Source organism: Equus przewalskii, chromosome 14 (genome assembly GCF_037783145.1).
Source record: "Equus przewalskii isolate Varuska chromosome 14, EquPr2, whole genome shotgun sequence".
In the NCBI taxonomy this organism is placed as follows: domain Eukaryota; kingdom Metazoa; phylum Chordata; class Mammalia; order Perissodactyla; family Equidae; genus Equus; species Equus przewalskii.
This window is the reverse complement of record NC_091844.1, coordinates 28,616,696-28,635,167: the sequence shown is the minus strand read 5'-3', so window position 1 is coordinate 28,635,167 and position 18,472 is coordinate 28,616,696. Positions and strand designations below refer to the sequence as shown.

Genomic DNA, 18,472 nt, shown 5'->3' with positions numbered 1-18,472 from the left:
TTTCTTACTGGCAGAACTGCTCATTCTGCCAGTCCCAAGTCTACGCTCTCTGCGAGGCTCCTCCCTCCCCCCACACAGAAGTAGCCAGTCTTTGTGCTGTTGGGCGCCTTGCTTATTAAACTGAGTCAAACTATGTATCAGACCTGAAGGAAAGTTGTCTGGAGACACCGCTCCCTTCCTAGGCTGTACCATTCTTGACACAGACCATGTCTTGGTCACTTAGCACCGTGTCTGGCTTTTATCTATTTATTGCTATGTACTGAGAGCCTAATATAGACTTGCTAAATAAATGAATGATGTAACTGGAGACATGATCTGCCCTTTCTGAGGTCAGTGGGTCTGTGAACTCTGTACTACAATCATCAATTTATGAAGTTCTTTCTGTGTGTGAAGCACTATGAAGATATGCAAGAAAATTACACGCCCAGACCCCACCCTCAGGTTGTCAAAGGAGCTGATGATTATTGAATGCCTACTCTGTGCCAGCTACCCTATTGAACACTTTTTTTTTTTGAGGAAGACTGGCCCTGAGCTAACATCCGTGTCCATCTTCCTCTACTTTATATGTGGGATGCCTACCACAGCATGGCTTGATGAGCAGTGCCATGTCTGCACCCAGGATCCGAAGCGGCAAACCCTGGGCCACCAGAGCAGAATGTGTGCACTTAACTGCTGCGCCACTGGCTGGCCCCATGAACACTTTTTAAATGTTAATCCTCTCAATAATTCTGTGAAGGAAGTTTAAGCTCCCACTTTTTACCATTGAGGAAACTAAGGCTCAGAGAAATTCAGGAACTCACCCAGGGTCCCACAGTCAGTGGTGGAGCCAGGATTCAACCCCTGGTCCATCCTGACTCCAGAGCCTGTTTTCTTTCCACAACATCAAGGTGCCTGGTAAGGGAGACAGACTGGACTCTCAGAAAAGAAGGCAAGCACACATTTCTTTGGCTGCCTGCCTGGACTTACCAGCCCACTTTGGTGGCCTAGGCAGGAAGACCTAGCTGAAGGCCCCCAGGTCCATCCTAAAGATGCCTTTGGCCCACTGAGGCCCTGAGCGGGCACAGAGATGCTTCCCGCAGCCTGGACTTCCTCTTCCTGGCAACTGCACCTTCAAGGTGGTGAGCACCTTCAGGCACTGGGCATCAGGGTACATTTGGAAATTTGGGGAAGTTCTGGAATGCCTTTACAGATGCCTTTCTACCTATTTCCCGGTCCAACCTGTCCATTGCTATCAGATGATTCTCTTAAAACACCTTTAATCATGTTAAGATTCTCCATTAAAAAGGTTAGCATCTAAATACAAAGTGGCATCCTAGGCTGGATCTGGGACTAGAAAAGAGAGATTAGTGGAAAACTAGCGAAATCTGAATCAAGTCTAGAGTTTAGTTAATAGTGATATGCCAATGTCAGCTTCTCAGTTTTCACAAATTGACCACATGATGTAAGATGTTAGCATTAGGGGAAACTGGATGAGGGTATATGCAAATTCCCTGTACCATCTTTGCAACTTTTCTGTAAATCTAAATTATTCCAAAATAAAAGTTGTGGTCTTTTTAGAATAATACACATTTTAAACAGGTTTTTTTGTGTGGTCTTTTTGGTTTTGTTTTTGCAGGGGAAGATTCACCCTAAGCTAAAATCTGTTGCCAATCTTCCTCCTGTTTTCTTCTTTCCTCCCTCCCCCCCAAAATCCCATTACATAGTTGTGTATAGTTTCGAGTTCTTCTGGTTCTTCTACATGAGCCACTGCCACAGCGTGGCTACTGACAGACGAGTGGTGTGGTTCTGTGCCCAGGAAACAAACCCCGGCCACCAAAGTGGAGTGTGCCAAACTTTAACCGCTAGGCCATCAGGGCTGGCTCAAAAACAAAGGTTCATCTTTTAAAAATGTTGGTGCCTTTTACGAGATGATGACCCAGGCTCCTTACTGAGCTTTTGGGGTCCTCCAACCTTATCTTCCCTGCCCCTGTGAAAGAATCCTTTGTTCTAGCTAAATGGCTTATTCACTGTCCTCTGAACACAGTTGTGCTCTCCTCATCCCTGCCTTTGCCCTAGCCCTGTGCCCTGCTGGACTGAGCAACTGCCAAAGAGTCAGTCAGGGTCCTTAATTGCAAACAGAAGCAAGTTACCTATTGAAGCTTCAGCTTCAGAGCCCTCATCTGCAAGGCCTCAGAGGATCCACCGTGACTGTCATGAGGATGTGATGCCCCTGCAGCTGCTGCTGTCTCAGAAGGTTCCTCACGGACCCAAGACTCTGCTAGGGATGTCTGACTTGCAGAGTCTGGGCCACACGCCCTTGACATGCCACGTAGCTGCAAGGGAGTCTGGGAAAGACAGTATCTGATTTTTTCATCTTCACTGTGGGAGGCGGCTCTGCCTCCAACCAAGATGGGTAAGTCCCCAAACACAGGAAGGAGATTCACTCACTGGTTCTCCACAAAGTGGCAGATGTTGACTACAGGTAGGTTTTCTAGAGCCAAAGCTTCCGCTAGGGACCATGGAGATCAGGTGACACTTATGACACTCTAACTTGATTTGGCCTCAAGGTTGCATGGTATGGACTATGCTCCTATATTTGGTTCACTAGACCAGGGTCAAAGGGACTTCATCTCCTGAGGGCACTTGAATCAAAACCTTAAAGTGAAAAGGGTCCCTGTGCATGTCTTTGGGAGCAGCAATGGGAAAAGGCAGCTCTGGGGAAGTGAGAGCCTACTCCGAGGCTGGGGGCATTCCCTGGAGCAAGAAAGCACTGTCTCTGGGGGGAGACCCTGTGCTCTCTGCATCCGTGGTGACCCCATCACTCCAACCACCCTGCCCCACCGGGAGCATATGACCCCTCCTCTCACTCACCCCTAACATCCAGGCAATCATCTGGGCTAGGAACTCCTCCCCCCTAATATTTCTCAGATATGTCTCTTCAGCAAGCACCCTCTTCTGGAAGCCCCCTCCCCCGCTGGGTCAGGGGCCCTGCTGTCGTGTTCCTGGAGAGTGCCTTTTGCCTGTATCTTATTGTTGCACTTAGCACATAGCATTAAAATGATCTCTTGTCTCTTCATTAGAGCTCAGGATGCATCTTCTCCCTGTTTGTATCTCCAGTGCCTGGCACATAGGAGTGAGTAGCTCAAAAAATATCAGACAAATGAAAAGAAGGAAGAAAAGGAGAAAAGAAGAAGTAGGCTGAGCTTGAGAAGGGCTCCTTGGACTAAGAAATGAACTGTCCCCACACCCTTACCCTTTATGCTGCCAGCCACATGCTACATACTTGCTGAGTCCCAGGCTGACTCCCAGCTAGGCTCCGAGCAGCCTCTCCACCTCTGGACTGGATTATGTGATTGTCAGATCTGCAGTGTGAATGATGGGGATAGAAGATAGGCAGTGAGCCCTTTGGCTCTGCTCTCAGAGCCCCCCCAGGTGATCCTGGGGGCCACTGTGAACCATGAAGTGCCTCACGAGGAAGGCATTGCTGAAGACAGAAGAAACCCCAGGCTCTGACTCGGTGAAACTATAACATCAGACCTCCTCAGACTTCTTTTACATGAGAAAAACGTAAACTCGAAGTCACTGTGGTTTGGGACTGTGGCATTATATACAGCTGAGCTAAGAGTCCTGTGGCACTGAGCTTGTGGCAGTATTTTCTCTCGCCTAATTTAGGGCCCTGCTTGCAGGGCAGGTGTGTGGCAGATGGCTTGCAACTCGGGACCCCAGGGAATGTTACCAGGTACTGGGGACCCCCTGTAGTTGATAGGTAGTTCCTGGGCCACCTACGCTGGCATGGGGCCAGAGAAGGAAAGGGGGTAGGGAGAAGCGGTGTCACCTTGGGCAAGTCATCACACTTCTCTATACTTTAGGTTGCTTGCTTCAAAAACAAGAAAGATGATTTACAAAGTCCTTACAGTCTCGTGCTCAAAATATTTGCCTTACAAATGAAGAAGTAGCATGGAATAGATGGAGGGCTTGGGTTTAGGGGTCAGACAAACCTGGGTTCCAAGCCTGGCTAGGCTACTAACCAGCAGTGCAACTTGGACACGTGCCTTAACCTCTCTGAGCTTCTGTCTTCCTTAAATCTGAAAGTGAAACTAACCTTGCGCCTATTTGCAGGGTTGTTCTAAGGATCAGAAATACTGTAGACAAAGTTCCAGGCGCAGAAGTAGGTCTGTGTGGGTGGAGACATGGAGAGAGCTGGAAAGTCCTTTACAGAGAGTCTAGCTGAGCTGAGCTTTGAAAGGCGAGGTGAGGAACATTTTGGCAGGCATGATGGTAAGGACACGCCAGGCAGGTGAGCAGCATGGGCAAGGGAGGGAACATGCACGATGTGATGGTGAAGAGTGGATACAATGTGGTCCCAAACGGGGAGAGACAACATGTCCCTAAGTGTGATGCAAGACAAATTGTAGCAGGTGCTACTTCCAGCCAAAGGAGCCTCACAGATCACGTAGCATTTGAGCTGGGCATCAAACCATAGGGTTTTTAGAGCGAAAAAAAAAAAAAAGTTGCGGTGAAAGCAGCTTTGGAGTAAACACCACAGGCAAAGACAGGGAGCTAAGAGAGTGTGCCTGGGGGAGGAGAGGCCCTGAGGCTGGAAGAGAGGGCAACAGAGGGCGAGGAATGCTCAAATGCTTTAAATAGAGAGCTCTGAGCTGCTAAGGCAAGCGGCTGAGCCTCCGAGGCTCACGCTGACTCGTACCTGCTTCTCTGCAGCACCTCCGTGTGGGCTGTGTCTGTGAGGCCGGACCTGGAATGCCTGGGTCTGGAAGAAGCCTCTGAGGTCCCCTGAGCGACCTGGCAAAGGGGCTGATGCGGGACTTGTGTTCAGAAGGTGGAGGGCTGGGAGAGCAGGCAGGCATTCACTGCAGCTTCCTTCCCGCCTGGCGGCTGGCTGCCTGCCCTGAACTTGACCTCAGATGACCTGTGTGTTCCCTTCCTGGAAACGGTTCCATTGCCAGGAGTGGTTGAGCTCCATCTTTGGCTCTCTTTCTTCGTCAAAGCAGGGACTTTGTCTCAGCTGAAACTGGCTTCTGTGGCTCCCAAAGTCTCCCCATAACCTGAGCGGGACCTTGCCTTCCTCTCTATCGCATGCCAGCTGAGTGTCTACTGTTAGCAACCTGTTCTTGCCTCCTTGTCAGCCTGCATTGTTCCTAGTTTAGAATGATAACTCTAAGAGTGCGAGATCATCATATAGATAAGGACATAAAGACTAAGGAGGGAGATGTGAAATGCCCCCACCCCCATGCCCTGACCACACAGCTAGTTAATAGATTAGCTGGACCAGCAAAGGAGTTCTGACTTGCAGGCTGATGCTCTCTGTCCTGGCTATGAATTGCTTAACTCCATACTCCTCATATTCATTAAGGCGTGGAGATGTGGACCTCGGCTAATTTGTAAGTCTGGATTAATGCCAGCATCTTGAAATTGTCCTTGTTAACAACACCACGCTTGGATGTTTTGTAGATTGGGTTGATATGAAAAATAATTCCAAAAATGCCTGGATTTGCCCAGTGTCACTGATTAGCGTTGCCTTAGGAGACTAAATCCAGTATTAGCCTCAGTAAGGGGAAGGAACAGCAACATTTTCTCCTCAGTCAAATGCGTAAGATACACACAGAGCATACTTACCAAACAAAGAGACTGATTTCTAAGCAGCATACAAACTAGAATTTATTAATTCCAAATAGGCTGCAGTCGCTGAAAAACCTTTTCAGACTTACCTTTGGAGCCAGTTTATGGGTCCCAGTAGAGAGCCAGGCTCTGTTCGCCACTCAACAAGAATACGTTCAACATCTGGGTCCCAGGCGCTATGCAGGGCGCTGGGAATACAGTGGGTAGACAGACACAAACATGTAGCTTATAAGTGACCTCTTCACTTCAAAACTAAAATGTCTTACCTGGGTTTGAATACCACCTCATCATCAGGTTTGGTTCTAAAGATATTTTTGGCTGTTTTCTAAAATTAAGCTCCTCTTCAAAGGATAGAGAATGAGTTCACCATTGAAAATACTGAGAAAAAATGTAGCATAGACAAAGGCAATCTCAAAAGAGGAATTCCCAAGACGTTTTAAGCAATGGCCGCATAACCTCCCAGGGAGCCAATTTAGATAAGAACATTTATTTGGAAGTAGACATTCTGGGGTGTTTAAAATGCAAAGGCACATTTTCACATTTTCTGGAGGCCAGCCACCTCTCAAGCAAGATGACCAAATGGTCTGAACCAACTCAGATCTATTGGCTGCTGTCCACCGCCTATGAGCCCTCGGGCTAGGACTGCCCCTGGGCATCCACATGTGACAGCACCTGCCTCCAGGATCTCCGAATCAAATCAAATTACAAGACTGACACAGCTTAGAAACAAACCTGCTTATTTGCATGGGTTCTCATGTTGCCAAGGATATTGCATTGATCAAAGATAATTGCTATCCTCTGAGTTTCCAGGAGAGAACAAAGAACACATTCTATATGCTTTCTCTTTCACACAGCACTTTCTCATTTATCCTCTCCTTGAAGCCACACCTCAACTCGTGCGGCAGGCATTAAATTTTCCCATTCTACAGATAGACAAACTAAGGTTCAGTTAAACAACTCACCTGAAGCACACAGCTCGAGAGGGCCACTCATGGGGGCTTGAAACCATGACTTGCAATTCCTCCTTCACCAGACCACTGAACTCCTGCCCAAACTCGAGATCGGGAGTGTTCATAGTGGTTCCCAATCTGGCTGCACATTAGAACCCCACCCAAAGCGTGATCAGATGTTGCCAAGGACACGAGTCTCAGGCCCCCATCCAGGTCCATTCAACCAGAATCTCTGAGTGGCCCCTGGGCATGGGTACACCTTAAATTCTCCAGGTGGTTCCAATATGCAAAGTCACAATCATTCTATTAGGAATCAGGATTTGCTTCCTTCTCTCTCAAGGACTTGCTTTAAGGTGTAGATGTTCCCCTTGCCTTTTCTCAAAAATAATTCTCTATTCTATTATAGGAATAATATTGATTGTTGTAGAAATTTTAGAAGAAAGTTATGAAGAAAACAAAAATCATCCAGAGATCCATTGTTAATATTTCGATATATTCTCTCCCAATCTTTGTGCATATTTAGTTTTTTTCTTTTTGCAGAAGAAGATTTGCCCTATCCTAAATCTGTTCCAATCTTCCTCCTTTTCTTCCCTCCCCAAAGCCCCAGTACTTAGTTACGCGTATAGTTGTAAGTTCTTCTAGTTCATCTATGTGAGCCACTGCCACAGCATGGCTACTAACAGGCAAGTGGTGTGGTTCCATGTGCGGGAACCGAGCCTGGGCCGCTGAAGCAGAGCATGCCAAACTTTAACCACTAGGCTATCAGGGCTGGCTCACAAATTTTTGATAATATAATACATACAGATTATTTCATTTTTATTTCATATGGTAAATACTTTCCAATGCTACCAAATATTTTTCAAAAACTATTTTAATATTAAAACATAAAAGACTTTTAAAGATATGGTCCACGTCATGAACAGTGATTAACACTGGACTGCAGATTCTTTTAAGATTTTCCTTTTTGCTCATTTGTGTGTTCTTTTTTTTTTTTTAAAGATTGGCACCTGAGCTAACAACTATTCCCAATCCTCTTTTTTTTTCCCCCTGCTTTTTCTCCCCAAATCCCCCCAGTACATAGTTGTATATTTTTAGCTGTGGGTCCTTCTAGTTGTGGCATGTGGCACACCGCCTCAGTGTGGCCTGGTGAGCAGTGCCATGTCCGTGCCCAGGATCTGAACCAGTGAAACCCTGGGCCAGAGTGCGTGCCCCACTTGGCCAAGGGGCCAGCCCCCATATATTCTTATTTTTCTATAACTAACCTGTATTTGTTTAATTTTTAAATAATTTAGATCATTATAATGGCTGCATCATGTTCTAATGTGCTCATATCCTATAAATTAATCATTCTTTAATGTTAGTCATTCTTTAATGAAAAAAATAAAGGAAAGTCTTCACCTGGGGCCCATGGTACAATCCTAAGACTCCCTCCCTTTTTGAATACAGAGCAGAAAATGGGCTTCTCACTTTCAGGGTGGGGCAGTCTATTGCGAGAGGCTGCACACTGTTCTTACTACTATAAAGTCTTTCACGAAGATCCTTGTGCCTAGATTTTTGTGCACCACTTTCCTGGAAGTGAAATGATTGAGTTAGAGGGTAGAAACATTTTGAAGGTTATTGATAAACATTGCTAAATTGCTTCCCAGAAGGGTACACACGATTATGGTCCCATCAGGGGTATATCTTGGGAAAGAAAATTGTTGCAGTCTTTGCAAAATTGAGTATTTTCATTGCGTGATCTGTCAATTTGCTATGATTACTAATGAGATTGAATGTTTTATATTTTTATTTATATTTCTTCTTTTGCGAATGTTCACATCCTTTGCCCTTTTTTTCCCTTTTGGGTATTCATCTTTTTCCTTACATACTATATAACACTTCAATGTATATAACACTTTTCCTGTTCATTTCTTTTGTAAATATTTCCCCTTGGTTTATCGTTTAATTTGGGTTGTTGACATACAGAAGAGTTTATTGATTTTATGCTTAGAAATACCTTTAGATTGCTGGATCAGGTAAATAGTTACCAACATTTTCTTCCACGGGACTCAGTGAATACATCCTGCTTATACAAGAACAATTTGTCTGGTTCAGTAGGATTTTATTGGTTTGGACTAAGAAACAGTCTATCTCCTATAGGAACCTGACTTGGAATTATCAAAGCACAATTCTTCGGTAGTATACATTCCTTGAATTACTCTATCCGATACAGGATAATGTAAAAAAAAAAAAAAAAGCAAAACATGTTGGTAGTTCCCACCTACTTTGTAGGGCAAAACATTTTACAAAGCAAACAATAGTGTGCAGTTTCTCACAATAGACTGCCCCACCCCAAAAGTGACAATGCTCATTTCTGCTCTGTATTCAAAAAGAGGGGGAGTCTTAGGATGGTGCCACGGGTTCCAGGAGACTTTCCTTCAGCCCAAACCTGCCTTGCTCCCATACCCTGGGGACAGACTCTAATCCTGAGTAGGGCTGCTCTGGCAAGGTCATATTGGACATGTGCATACTAAAAAATTATTTGTTGTTTCTCTGACATTCAAATTTAACTGGACATCCTGTGTTTTTATTTGCTAAATCTGGCAACCCTCACCCTGAGGTTTTCTTTCAGTGTTGATGTTGGGGCCTATGTCCCAGGAGTGCCCACAGGAAGCAGTAGACAGACCTGGCACCTTTGGCATATACCACATGGGGAATTTACCTCGTTCTCCAAGAGCGCTCTCAAGGCCAAGGGCAGCTTCCTCCCTGGGCCACTGAGATATTCTCAAAAAAACCCACTTCTCTACACACATGGCCATGTGCTTATAAACCTAAGCTCTTCCCCCCAGCCTCATGGGTTGCTCCCAGGCTTCCCGCACTTCATTGTACTTCTTCCTTTTTCTAGCAGCTGTGAGGCTCCTCTTGAGCCCGTGGGTCACTGCCTCGCTCGGGTGCCCTTAGCCCACTGCACATTCCTGTTTGAGTGGCCAGTCTACTTGTTCTCTGTGGCCTCTTTCTGCCATTAACACCCTATTTTCTGTCTTACAGGCTTTTGATTCACTACAAATAGATTGCTTTCCAAAGGCTAGATGTTCATCTTCATTTATTGTGGTTTGAGATGGCCGAATATCAAGTGGATGCAGGTCATTGCCTAGTCATGCCACCATTAGGACAGTCCTAAAGAATGGCAAGAAGACCGAGAGACATCAGCTGATAACTCCCTCCCTGGTTTAGCAGATAAATAGTGCAATGTTGGGAACACAGTGTATCTCCCCATGAATGATGCTAGAGTGACTTTGAATGACTTGATCCATATGTGCAGGTGTCTCCAAGAATGCCTCTTCCAGCTCAGCGAGGGCTGCCTGTGTCCTTTTTATCTCCAGCCTTCTTAGCCCTGCTCCCTGAAAACTTCTAAGGCAGAGCTGCTCAATCTTCAGGGTGCCTACGAATCACCTGGAGGTCTTGTCGAAATGCAAATTCTGATTCCGAAGCTCTGGAACTGCTGAGATTCTGCGCTTCTACAAACCTCAGTGGCGCCGCTGCTGCAAGTCCACTGCTCGCACTTTGAGCAGCAAGAGTCTGGAACTTCTTTTCCCCACTGGCTGCAGGATGGCCCAGGCACCTGGTCTTTTCAATTCCGGGACTCTGGGTGGGACTGCCCGGGACCCAGGAGGTCTGAATCAAAGGCAATATGATCCACATCTGTGAGAAAGGAGAGCACGATGAGGGCAAGGGAGGGAGGCTGGAGTGGGAGAGCAGGGTAGGGGCAGGAAGCCTGAGGGAGGGGACGAGTTCAGGACCCTTCAGAGTGAAGCTGACAGGACCTAGGGCTGATTGAACGTGGTGGGAGGGAGACGTTTGGAGAACTACTGTCTCCGGCTGGGGAGGCTGAGTAAGGGCTCCACTCAGCGCCAAGCCTCACCCGGGGCACCTGGATATCATTTTCTCTGCTGCCTTAGATAATACATAATATCCTCTCTGATTACTGTATATATTTTAACTCTGGTTGTCATGGCTACATATGGTTAAAATATTGGAAGACCCTTTCCCTATGAAGTAGGAAGAGGAGTCAAGGGGGGGGGGGGAATGGAAGAATGAGACAGTGTGAGTGCCTATTGTATACCAAGGTCTGAGATGGGACTTTGCCAGAGCGTGGCTCATTTGATCCTCTGCAAAGGAATCTGCAAAGGAGGCATCATGAGCCCCACTTTCACAGATGGGAATGAAGCTCGGAGAGGGGAATCACCTCCCCCACAGTCATAAACCAGAACATGGAGGAGCTGGAAACAGAGCCCAGGCATCAAGAGGGAGAGTGTCAGTGTGCGGGCGAAGGGGAGGTGTTGTGAGGGGGCACAATGGCCAAGTGGGAAGAACGGGGTCTCTGAGGATTGGGCCCCCTGCACTGCACAGTTCCTGCAAACGGGGCTGGACTCACCCATAAGAGGATGTGCGGGAGGGGAGCCTCAAGGATGAAAGAGGTTTGATATCAAGTTCAGGTCTCAGACGGGACAAGCGGGCTCCTGCTCAGCAGGAGATGGAGTGGGAGCAACCTGTGGAGGTAAGATAATGGGACAGACCGGTGGAAGCTCAACCAATCTTGGAGGGACCCTCCGTCCTTCCTATGAAGCCTTTGCGCTCCTCTGACTGGACTCTTGGGATTCATAGTTCAGGAATTTCACAGTTTTTATGCTATACATATTTTTGGTGGTTTCCTCTCCCCTACTCCCCACCTGTTTTTTGGTTTTGTTTTGTTTTTTTAACAAATTCCTTTAAAAAATGCTGACCTTATTGGAGGATTTGATGTTGAAGTCTAACCAAGAGATGGATCACAGGATCTGGGCCCAGCCAGTTTCCCCCACCTGAACCTCAGGCCCCTATATGCACTGCTTCCTGGATCTCTCTGTGGGAATGTTCCATAGACACCTCAACCAGGACACTGTCCTCATTCGGTAATTTACTCCTCCTCCGGCACCCTTGGTGCTATCATCTACCCTGTTGCTTCTCCAGAAACCTCCTCCTTCTCTCCTCATCCAATCAGCCCCTATCCTGTTGATTTGACTCCTAAATCTTTCTCGCATACTTCCTCCATCCCACCACCACTCCTGTAATGGAGACCATCATTTTTTCTCCTCTGGGTGCCTGCAACAGCCTTCCCGCTGGTCTCTCTGCCTCCATTCCCCATACCACAGCCAGCATCGAGCAAGATGTGGTCCCTGTCCACAGCCTGGTGGATAGAACAGACCTAGGCACTCTTACTACATGATTGGTGGGCCCAGTCTCGTGAGACCATCAAAGGCTTCCTGGAATGTCACCTGAGTTTAGCCAGGAAGGATGAGTGGAAGCAAATGGCAAGAAGGCAGGAAATGCTTCTGCCAAAGCTATGCTGTTTTAGAAGCTTCCTTTAGCAGGCAGGCCCCAAGTGACACATACACTCTGAGTCCTTTCCTTTGCTGGATTCTTTCTTTATTTACAAATTAATTTATACTGGGTTTGCCCTACTGCTGCTCACCTCTTCTACCATGCTTCCCTCAACTCACGTATCTTTCACCCAGGTCTAAATCTCTGAACCTGCTCTAGTGCAAGGAATGACAACCCATTAGAGTGGGAATCTCAAGTGTATGTCCCCAAAAGGGAAAAGCACCCTGGAAATGGGTAGAACTGATTGTATTACACATACCTCAAATGCACACATACACATCCACCTCACACACACATATTCCCTGTGTGTTAGCTATTAGTGCTGTTAACCAAATATTTGCGCTTCTCCTTTCAGGCCCACAGGAGCATTTGCATCTATTGCACTTCCCTGCCCCTTGTGACTTGCTTTGGCCAATAAAATGAGAGGAGAAGTGATGTAGGTTACTTCCAAGTAGAAGCTTTCAGAATCAGTGCTCAATTTGTCCTATCCTTGTTTCCTGCCTTCAGAGTTAAGTAGGCAACACGTCCAGTTGCAGCAGCCTCTGTCTCTGAGTAGGAACAGGAAACAGAGTTCCATTGACCCACGATGGCTATATTTCATGATTGAGAAGTAAAATTTTGTTAAGTCAAGCCACTGAGATCTGGGGATTGTTGGTTACTGTGGCACTGCCTAACTGATCCTGACTGATACACGCAGTTAAATCAAGGATGAGGGCACCAAGACCTGTATCCCTGGTGAGTAATCAGTAACCTGAGCCTCTGAGTCCATCAAAGTTCCCTTCCTCCTGCCCAGCGCCCTTAGGCTGGAAGATTTCCAGGTTATTTCATCTCTTTCCCATTACGATGGGGACCCTTGCATTCTCCTTGTAAGTTATGTAGTCTTTTTGATTCAATCTAAATTCAAAATGAAGTCACAGAAATAGTTATAAAACGTGAAAGCATTTGCTGGGTTATTCAAAAGCATAGTTTAGATACCCTTCACATGTTGCACTAACCAATGCATGTCCAAAAGCAATCCACTAACGAGTCTCCCTTTCCCCAGGAGCAAAACGCCAGCTTCTGCCCCATATCAGCCCCGGCCCTGGGAGGCTAGTTTCAGAGGTTCTGGATTATAGGCCTGATGCTGCCACTTAGTAGTGAATGACCTTGGACAAATTATCTCTCTGGGTCCCAGTTCCCTTATCTGTAAAATGACGATGATAATAGTAATAATAACTATGTCACAGAAAGAAAAGGAAAGTAATATTTGCACGTTTGGCGTATTAGCCGTTCTGTGCAGACAGAACGGTAATGTGTGTGGAAGTGCTTTGAAAAGAGAAAGCTCTATGCAAATATTAGCTGGTGTTATTTCTCAACCAATACATGACCAAGGAAGAAACACATCCCAAATCAAATGAACTTCCCAATGCCCTTAATCTTTAAAACCGAGCCCAGGTGTGGACATCCATGTATATTTACATTTCTGCAAAACGTCCCATTAGTGCAAAGCTCATTTTTCAAATAGGACAAATTGCTTATTAGCTAAAGAGAAGAAGCCAAGTCAAGCACCACAGACAAGGTTAGTAACACTCAGTCATTTGCAGCTTCCGCAGACACACAGCAGTGTTGGTTCCACGTGGTGACATCCCTAAGAACCACACGTGCACACCCAAGAATACTTCTTGCGCCCTTTGCCAAGTGCTGCGTCAACTGCAGCTCATCAATGGAGCTGGAAATCCTCCTTACTCCCCAGCCCCACCTCCAGCCCCATGCCGGGAAACGCCCCCTGCGCCCGGATAGTGCCTGCAGTCCTGCAGGCTCCTACCCCTGCTTCCAGCTTTCCCTTTCTAGCCCTTGGGGCCTGCGCCGCCAGGTCCTGACCTTGCTGGAGCCTTGGCCTCAAATGCTCTGCCCTCGGCCGCTGGGGGTGGGGCCCGCCACGCCAGCTATAAAGGGAGCCTCCCTCTGTCTGCCTCCTCTAAGCGCCTCAGGCCTGATCTTGGCCGCTGCCTTGGTGCTGAACTTGCTTCTCGCCGGCTTCCTCTAGTCCAGCGCTTCTCAAACTTGAGCCTGCATCACCTGAAAGGCTTGTTAAAACAGAGCGCTGGGCCCCACCCCCGGAGTTTCTGCTTGAGTAGGTTTAGGGTGGGGCCCGAAAGCTCGCATTTCTAACAAGTTCCCAGGTGTTGGTGATGCTGCGGTCCGGGAACCACGCGTAGCGAACCACTGCCTCTAGTTTAATGCGGCTCCCAGATACAGAGGCTCGCTCTGCGCCTCCACGCCCGCGCCAGCTGCTCTCCGGCCCTGAGCGGCTGTGCGGACAGGGAATAACGGGGCAGCACAGGAGGCAGCCCACCGGGGAAAGCAGGGCCTGACGATCTTGGGCTTTATCTTGGGGGTCCCGGAAAGGTTGTGCGGGTAGGAAAGCAGGAAGGAAAAAACCTTGAAAGTCTGTAGGTTCTCGGTGTTACCGTGATATTTGATTGATCAGGTTCTACTGACCTTCATTCAACACATATTGATCGGGTGCTACATCTAGGGTTGTAGGGGTGAAAAGACAGGGTCCCAGCCCTTTAGGAGCTCATAGTAACTGGGAGGGAAATGCGTAAACAATTGCAACGCTGATAAGATAACCGTTCCTAGAGAGGGAGTGTCAAACTTATGTGGAGGGAGGGTGAGGTTCTGGAAGCTGAGTGAGGAGTCGGAAAAGGTTTCATGGAAGAACTAGCATTTATGCTGAGACTTGCAGGATGAGTGGGAATTTAGCAGGTGGAGGGGGTAGGTGGGAGGGGGCGAGGTGGGGAGGGGTTTCCCCAGGCAGAAAGCATGAGCAACAAGACTGTGGAAGTGCACAGTTCCAGGGTGGGAAGCAGCTGGGAAGACTTGACAGGCAGGTCTCAGGCCTGGGCCCTGTTCCCCTCTTACCTCTCTGGCGGCTCCTTCTCTCTCTTGCTGGCCCCTTGTCAGCTGCTGTCCCCCATGAGCTGGTGTTCCCCAGGGCTCTGTCCCGGCTGCCACTTCCTCTCACTTTCCATGTCCACTCCTGGTGAGCTCCTCCACACCTGAGGCCTCACTTAAGATCTGCTCACTGACGGGGACCACGTGTGTGAGTCCAGCCTAAGCCTCGCCCCCTCGGCTCCACACTCACTTCCACACGGATGTTGCCAGGCATCTTTTGTCTTGTACTCTGTCTTGGTGAATGGCAGCAGCATCCACCTAGTTATCTAAGCCAAAGGATTTTGTGAAATGACCCTCTTGTAGATAGCTGGTGAAGAGTAAACTGGCCCAGTAAATTGCTGGTGCCATTCCCCAAGACAGAATACAGGAGGAAAGATGCCAGGCTCAAATTCTGAGTCTACAGTTTACTAGCTGAGTGACCTTGGACAAGTTCCTTAATCTCTCTGTTTCCTTACCTCTAAAATGGGTTTAATGGTAGTATCTACCTAAGGATTAAACAATAATTGATGCCATTTATTAAGCCCTATGTTAAGTACTTTACTTGGATTCTCTCTCGGAAATGGTGAGTATGTTGTCCAAGGTCATGCTGCTAGCAAGTGGGGGAGCCAGGTCTGGAACCCAGAGTTCTCTGGCTTACTGAAGCTACCTTCACTTCACTGTCACACTGTCTATCTGGAGATTGTATAACAAAGAGGGAAATGCTTATGGTATAACGTTAAGTGAAAAGAGGACAGCAAATTGCATAATCAGTGTGAGTACAACCCTGTTATTTTAAAAAAAGAAACTAATCTACAAATAGAAAAGGCTAGAAGGAAATATAGCAAATGGTTAAATCTGGTTATATATGGGTGATGTTTGTCTTCTAATTCTCCGTATTTTCTACATTTTCTTTAATATATGTAATATTTTTTAAAAGTGAAATTATTTAACACATTAAACATTTATTACACTAAAAACAGTTACAAGTCCACAACCTGTTCTCATGTTTGACTGAAAATTACACTCTATTGGTGTCTCTTCTCATTTCTAGGCTTAGTTTCCTGAACAGATACTCTTCAGTCCGCTCCAAGGCCAGGGTAGGAAGTAGACATTGCAGTGGTGTTCACTGCGCGCCCGGCAGCTGACAACCTGGCCACCCGAGCAGGCTGTCAAAATCAGGCCCGTGAGGAGGCAAGTTCCAGACGGAACTCGGGCTTCTACCGCCTAGGGCTTTCTGGACAGCGCTACTTGAGATCAGTTACTTTTTTTTTTTTTCCTTCTAAATAGCCGGCCGAATGCTCTTTTTCCAGTTCTGGCTGAGTTGTTAGCTTCAGCCGGTTGGGGACGCCTGCCAGGTACCTGGCTCCCTGAGCACCGCCCAAACTGGTCAGGCCAGTCAGCCCCTTGGTTGTTTCTGCCAGAACTTGCCCGCGTGTGTGCGCGCGTGTGTGTTAGAGACCCACCCTTCTCCCCAGCAACCCAGGTAGGTGGAAGGCAGCTGCCGGCACCAACCTGGCAGTCAGGCCAGATGGGTGGAGCTGAATTAATCTAACCTGGAATTTCAACTTGGCGGGCACAACAGGTGAGGGGAAAAAAGCTGCAGACAGAACGGGCAGTTTGGCAACTTGGAAATATTCTTGTGCCTTGCTCCTTGCCCCCTGCCTGGAAAATAGCCCGGGGTGACTTTTCAAAGTGTCTGCACCGGGTTATAGGGCTCGGTTGCGCCACGGCCCCCACGGAGGTTGCCCGAGCCTCTCCTGAACGTTGTCCTCCTCGGTTACCCTCCGCGACGCGCCCGTTCCCCCTCCTCCGGGAGGCAGGGCGGGGGTATCGGATTAGTCTTTGTTTTCGACGCGAAAGAGCCGAGCGCGGCGCGGGGGAGGCTGCCGATGGCAGGGCCCCGGGGTCCGCCTCGGAAGGGCGCTCGGCCGTGACTCCCGCGAGGGTGCCCCGCAGCCGGCCCGGGGCCTCTCCCCCCGGGGTCCCCTCTCCTTGCCGGCCAGGCTGACTCGGTACGCAAACGCGCGATGTCCCCCATTGTCCTGCCTCGGAATGAGTGAGCGGCAGCCGGGAGAAGGGGGTCAGCCGGGCCCGGAGCTCAGGGCTCCCAGGGGCGCCCGGGCCGTCCCGGACCGCTCGGGCCCGCAGGGAGTGGCAGGAAGTGGGGACACCGAGGCTGGCTCGGCCGAGGGCCTAGGCTGGGAGGTCCGCGGGCCCCACCCCGCGCGGCCCGCCTCGCCCGCCCGGGCTGCAGAAGCCCCGGAGGGCGGGAGCGGCCAGCCCGAGGGGGGCGGCCGGGCCGGGCGAGGGCCGCCCGCTGGGGTAGGGAGGTTCTGCAGGTGCAAAGGCGCGGCGCCGGCCGGGCCCTGCCCCCACCCGCTCGCCGGCCGTCCGCTCCGTCCCCTCCCCACCCCGCGGGCACTCCCCCCTCGCGCAGCCCCGGGCCCAGCGGAGCCGGCGGTGGCGAGGCCGGCGGGGCTCGGCGGGGCCGCACGTGCGCGCCCTCCCGGGCGGGGGAGTCCCCGGGCGAGCACGTGCCGCGGCGCGCGGGGGGCGGGGAGTCCCGCGGACGCCTTCATTGCTGCTGCTGCTGCCGCCGCGGCCGCCGCTGCCTCTTCCTTCCTCCTGCGCCGTCCCCTCCTCGGCCCGGGCGGGGGGCTCCGCGCGCCGAGCTCGGCCGGGCCGGGCGCTCCGGGAGGCGGGCGCCCCAGGCGGCGGCGGCGGCCGCGACGGTGGTGGCAGCGCGCGGGCCGGGAAACTTTGCCCCTTTGTGCGCTCCGCCCCGGAGGCGGCGGGCAGGTCGGTGCAGTCGGTGCCTTTCCGGCTCCGGGGTGGGGGAGGGGCGGCGGGGAGGCGTGGGGGGCCCGGCCCGGGGGGAGGGGACGGCCCGGGGGCAGGCCGGGGGGCCGCTACTTTGTTGCGGGGGCCGGGGGCGGGGGTGCTACGGGTCACAGTGTAGCGGAGCCGGGCGGGGGCGGCGGGGCGGGGCGGGGGCTGCGGAGCCGCCGGAGCCGAGCGGCCGAGGCCCCAGAACAAAGGAGCCCGAGCGGCGGCGCGCGCGCGGCCCGGCCCGAGCTGGAGCGCGCCCCCCTCCCCGCGCCCCCTCGGCGGAGCCGGCCACCCTACCCCATCTGGCCGGCGGGCGGGGGGCGCGGCGGGGCGGCCCGCGCGGGCTAGCCCGGGCGCGCCCCCCCTCCAGGCCGCTTCCGTGCCGGGGGCGCCCGGGCAGCCCCGCCGAGGGAAGCGCTCAGCAAACTTTATTTTGTAAGCTCTGCTCCCATGGGGAGGGCCCAGCGACCTCCAGTGACTGCTCTGTGTGGGAATTTTGGTGAAACTCAAGCAAGCCCGTGGGGCTGGGGCAGAGGACAACTTTCTTAAAAATCTTACCTTGACCACCCCCTTAAATTCATGGTCCAGGTCCCTTCAGCCCCCAGTCAAGCCCTGGACCTCCTCACTCAAACAGGGAGCGGGTGCTGGTGCGCCCTGCCAGAGGTTTTGCGCAGAACTTCATTTGAGCAAGCCCCTTCTCTTCCCCCATTTTCTGTTTTCCCAGAAGCAGGAAGAGGTAACATGTGAAAGTTGTGCCTGAGCCC

The 18,472-nt window shown here is 50.2% G+C and overlaps 1 protein-coding gene and 1 long non-coding RNA gene across 6 annotated transcripts in view; one reads left to right on the top strand and one right to left on the bottom strand.

Annotated features, from left to right (window-relative positions):
• Positions 1-8,646: 8,646 nt before the first annotated feature.
• LOC139075726 (uncharacterized) lies at positions 8,647-15,025 on the bottom strand. 2 transcript variants are annotated; one of them, XR_011526449.1, is made up of 3 exons: positions 13,824-14,031; positions 10,981-11,095; positions 8,647-10,247 (listed from the first exon to the last, which is right to left on the bottom strand). It is a non-coding gene; the product is annotated as an uncharacterized lncRNA (long non-coding RNA). The 2 variants fall into 2 exon arrangements; XR_011526450.1 differs by lacking the exon at positions 13,824-14,031 and adding an exon at positions 14,868-15,025 and having other exon boundaries at positions 9,632-10,247.
• Positions 15,026-16,340: 1,315 nt separating this feature from the next.
• Positions 16,341-18,472, top strand: part of TET3 (tet methylcytosine dioxygenase 3) — a 102,944-nt gene continuing 100,812 nt past the window's right edge. For 2 of the 4 annotated variants that reach the window (XM_070573775.1, XM_070573774.1), the window contains exon 1: positions 17,539-17,678. The gene's annotated coding sequence lies outside the window, so the exon portion shown is untranslated. Of the gene's footprint in view, positions 16,462-16,743; positions 16,892-17,538; positions 17,679-18,472 lie in introns of those variants that run through there. The other 2 variants (XM_008533673.2, XM_008533674.2) reach the window with 2 other exon arrangements.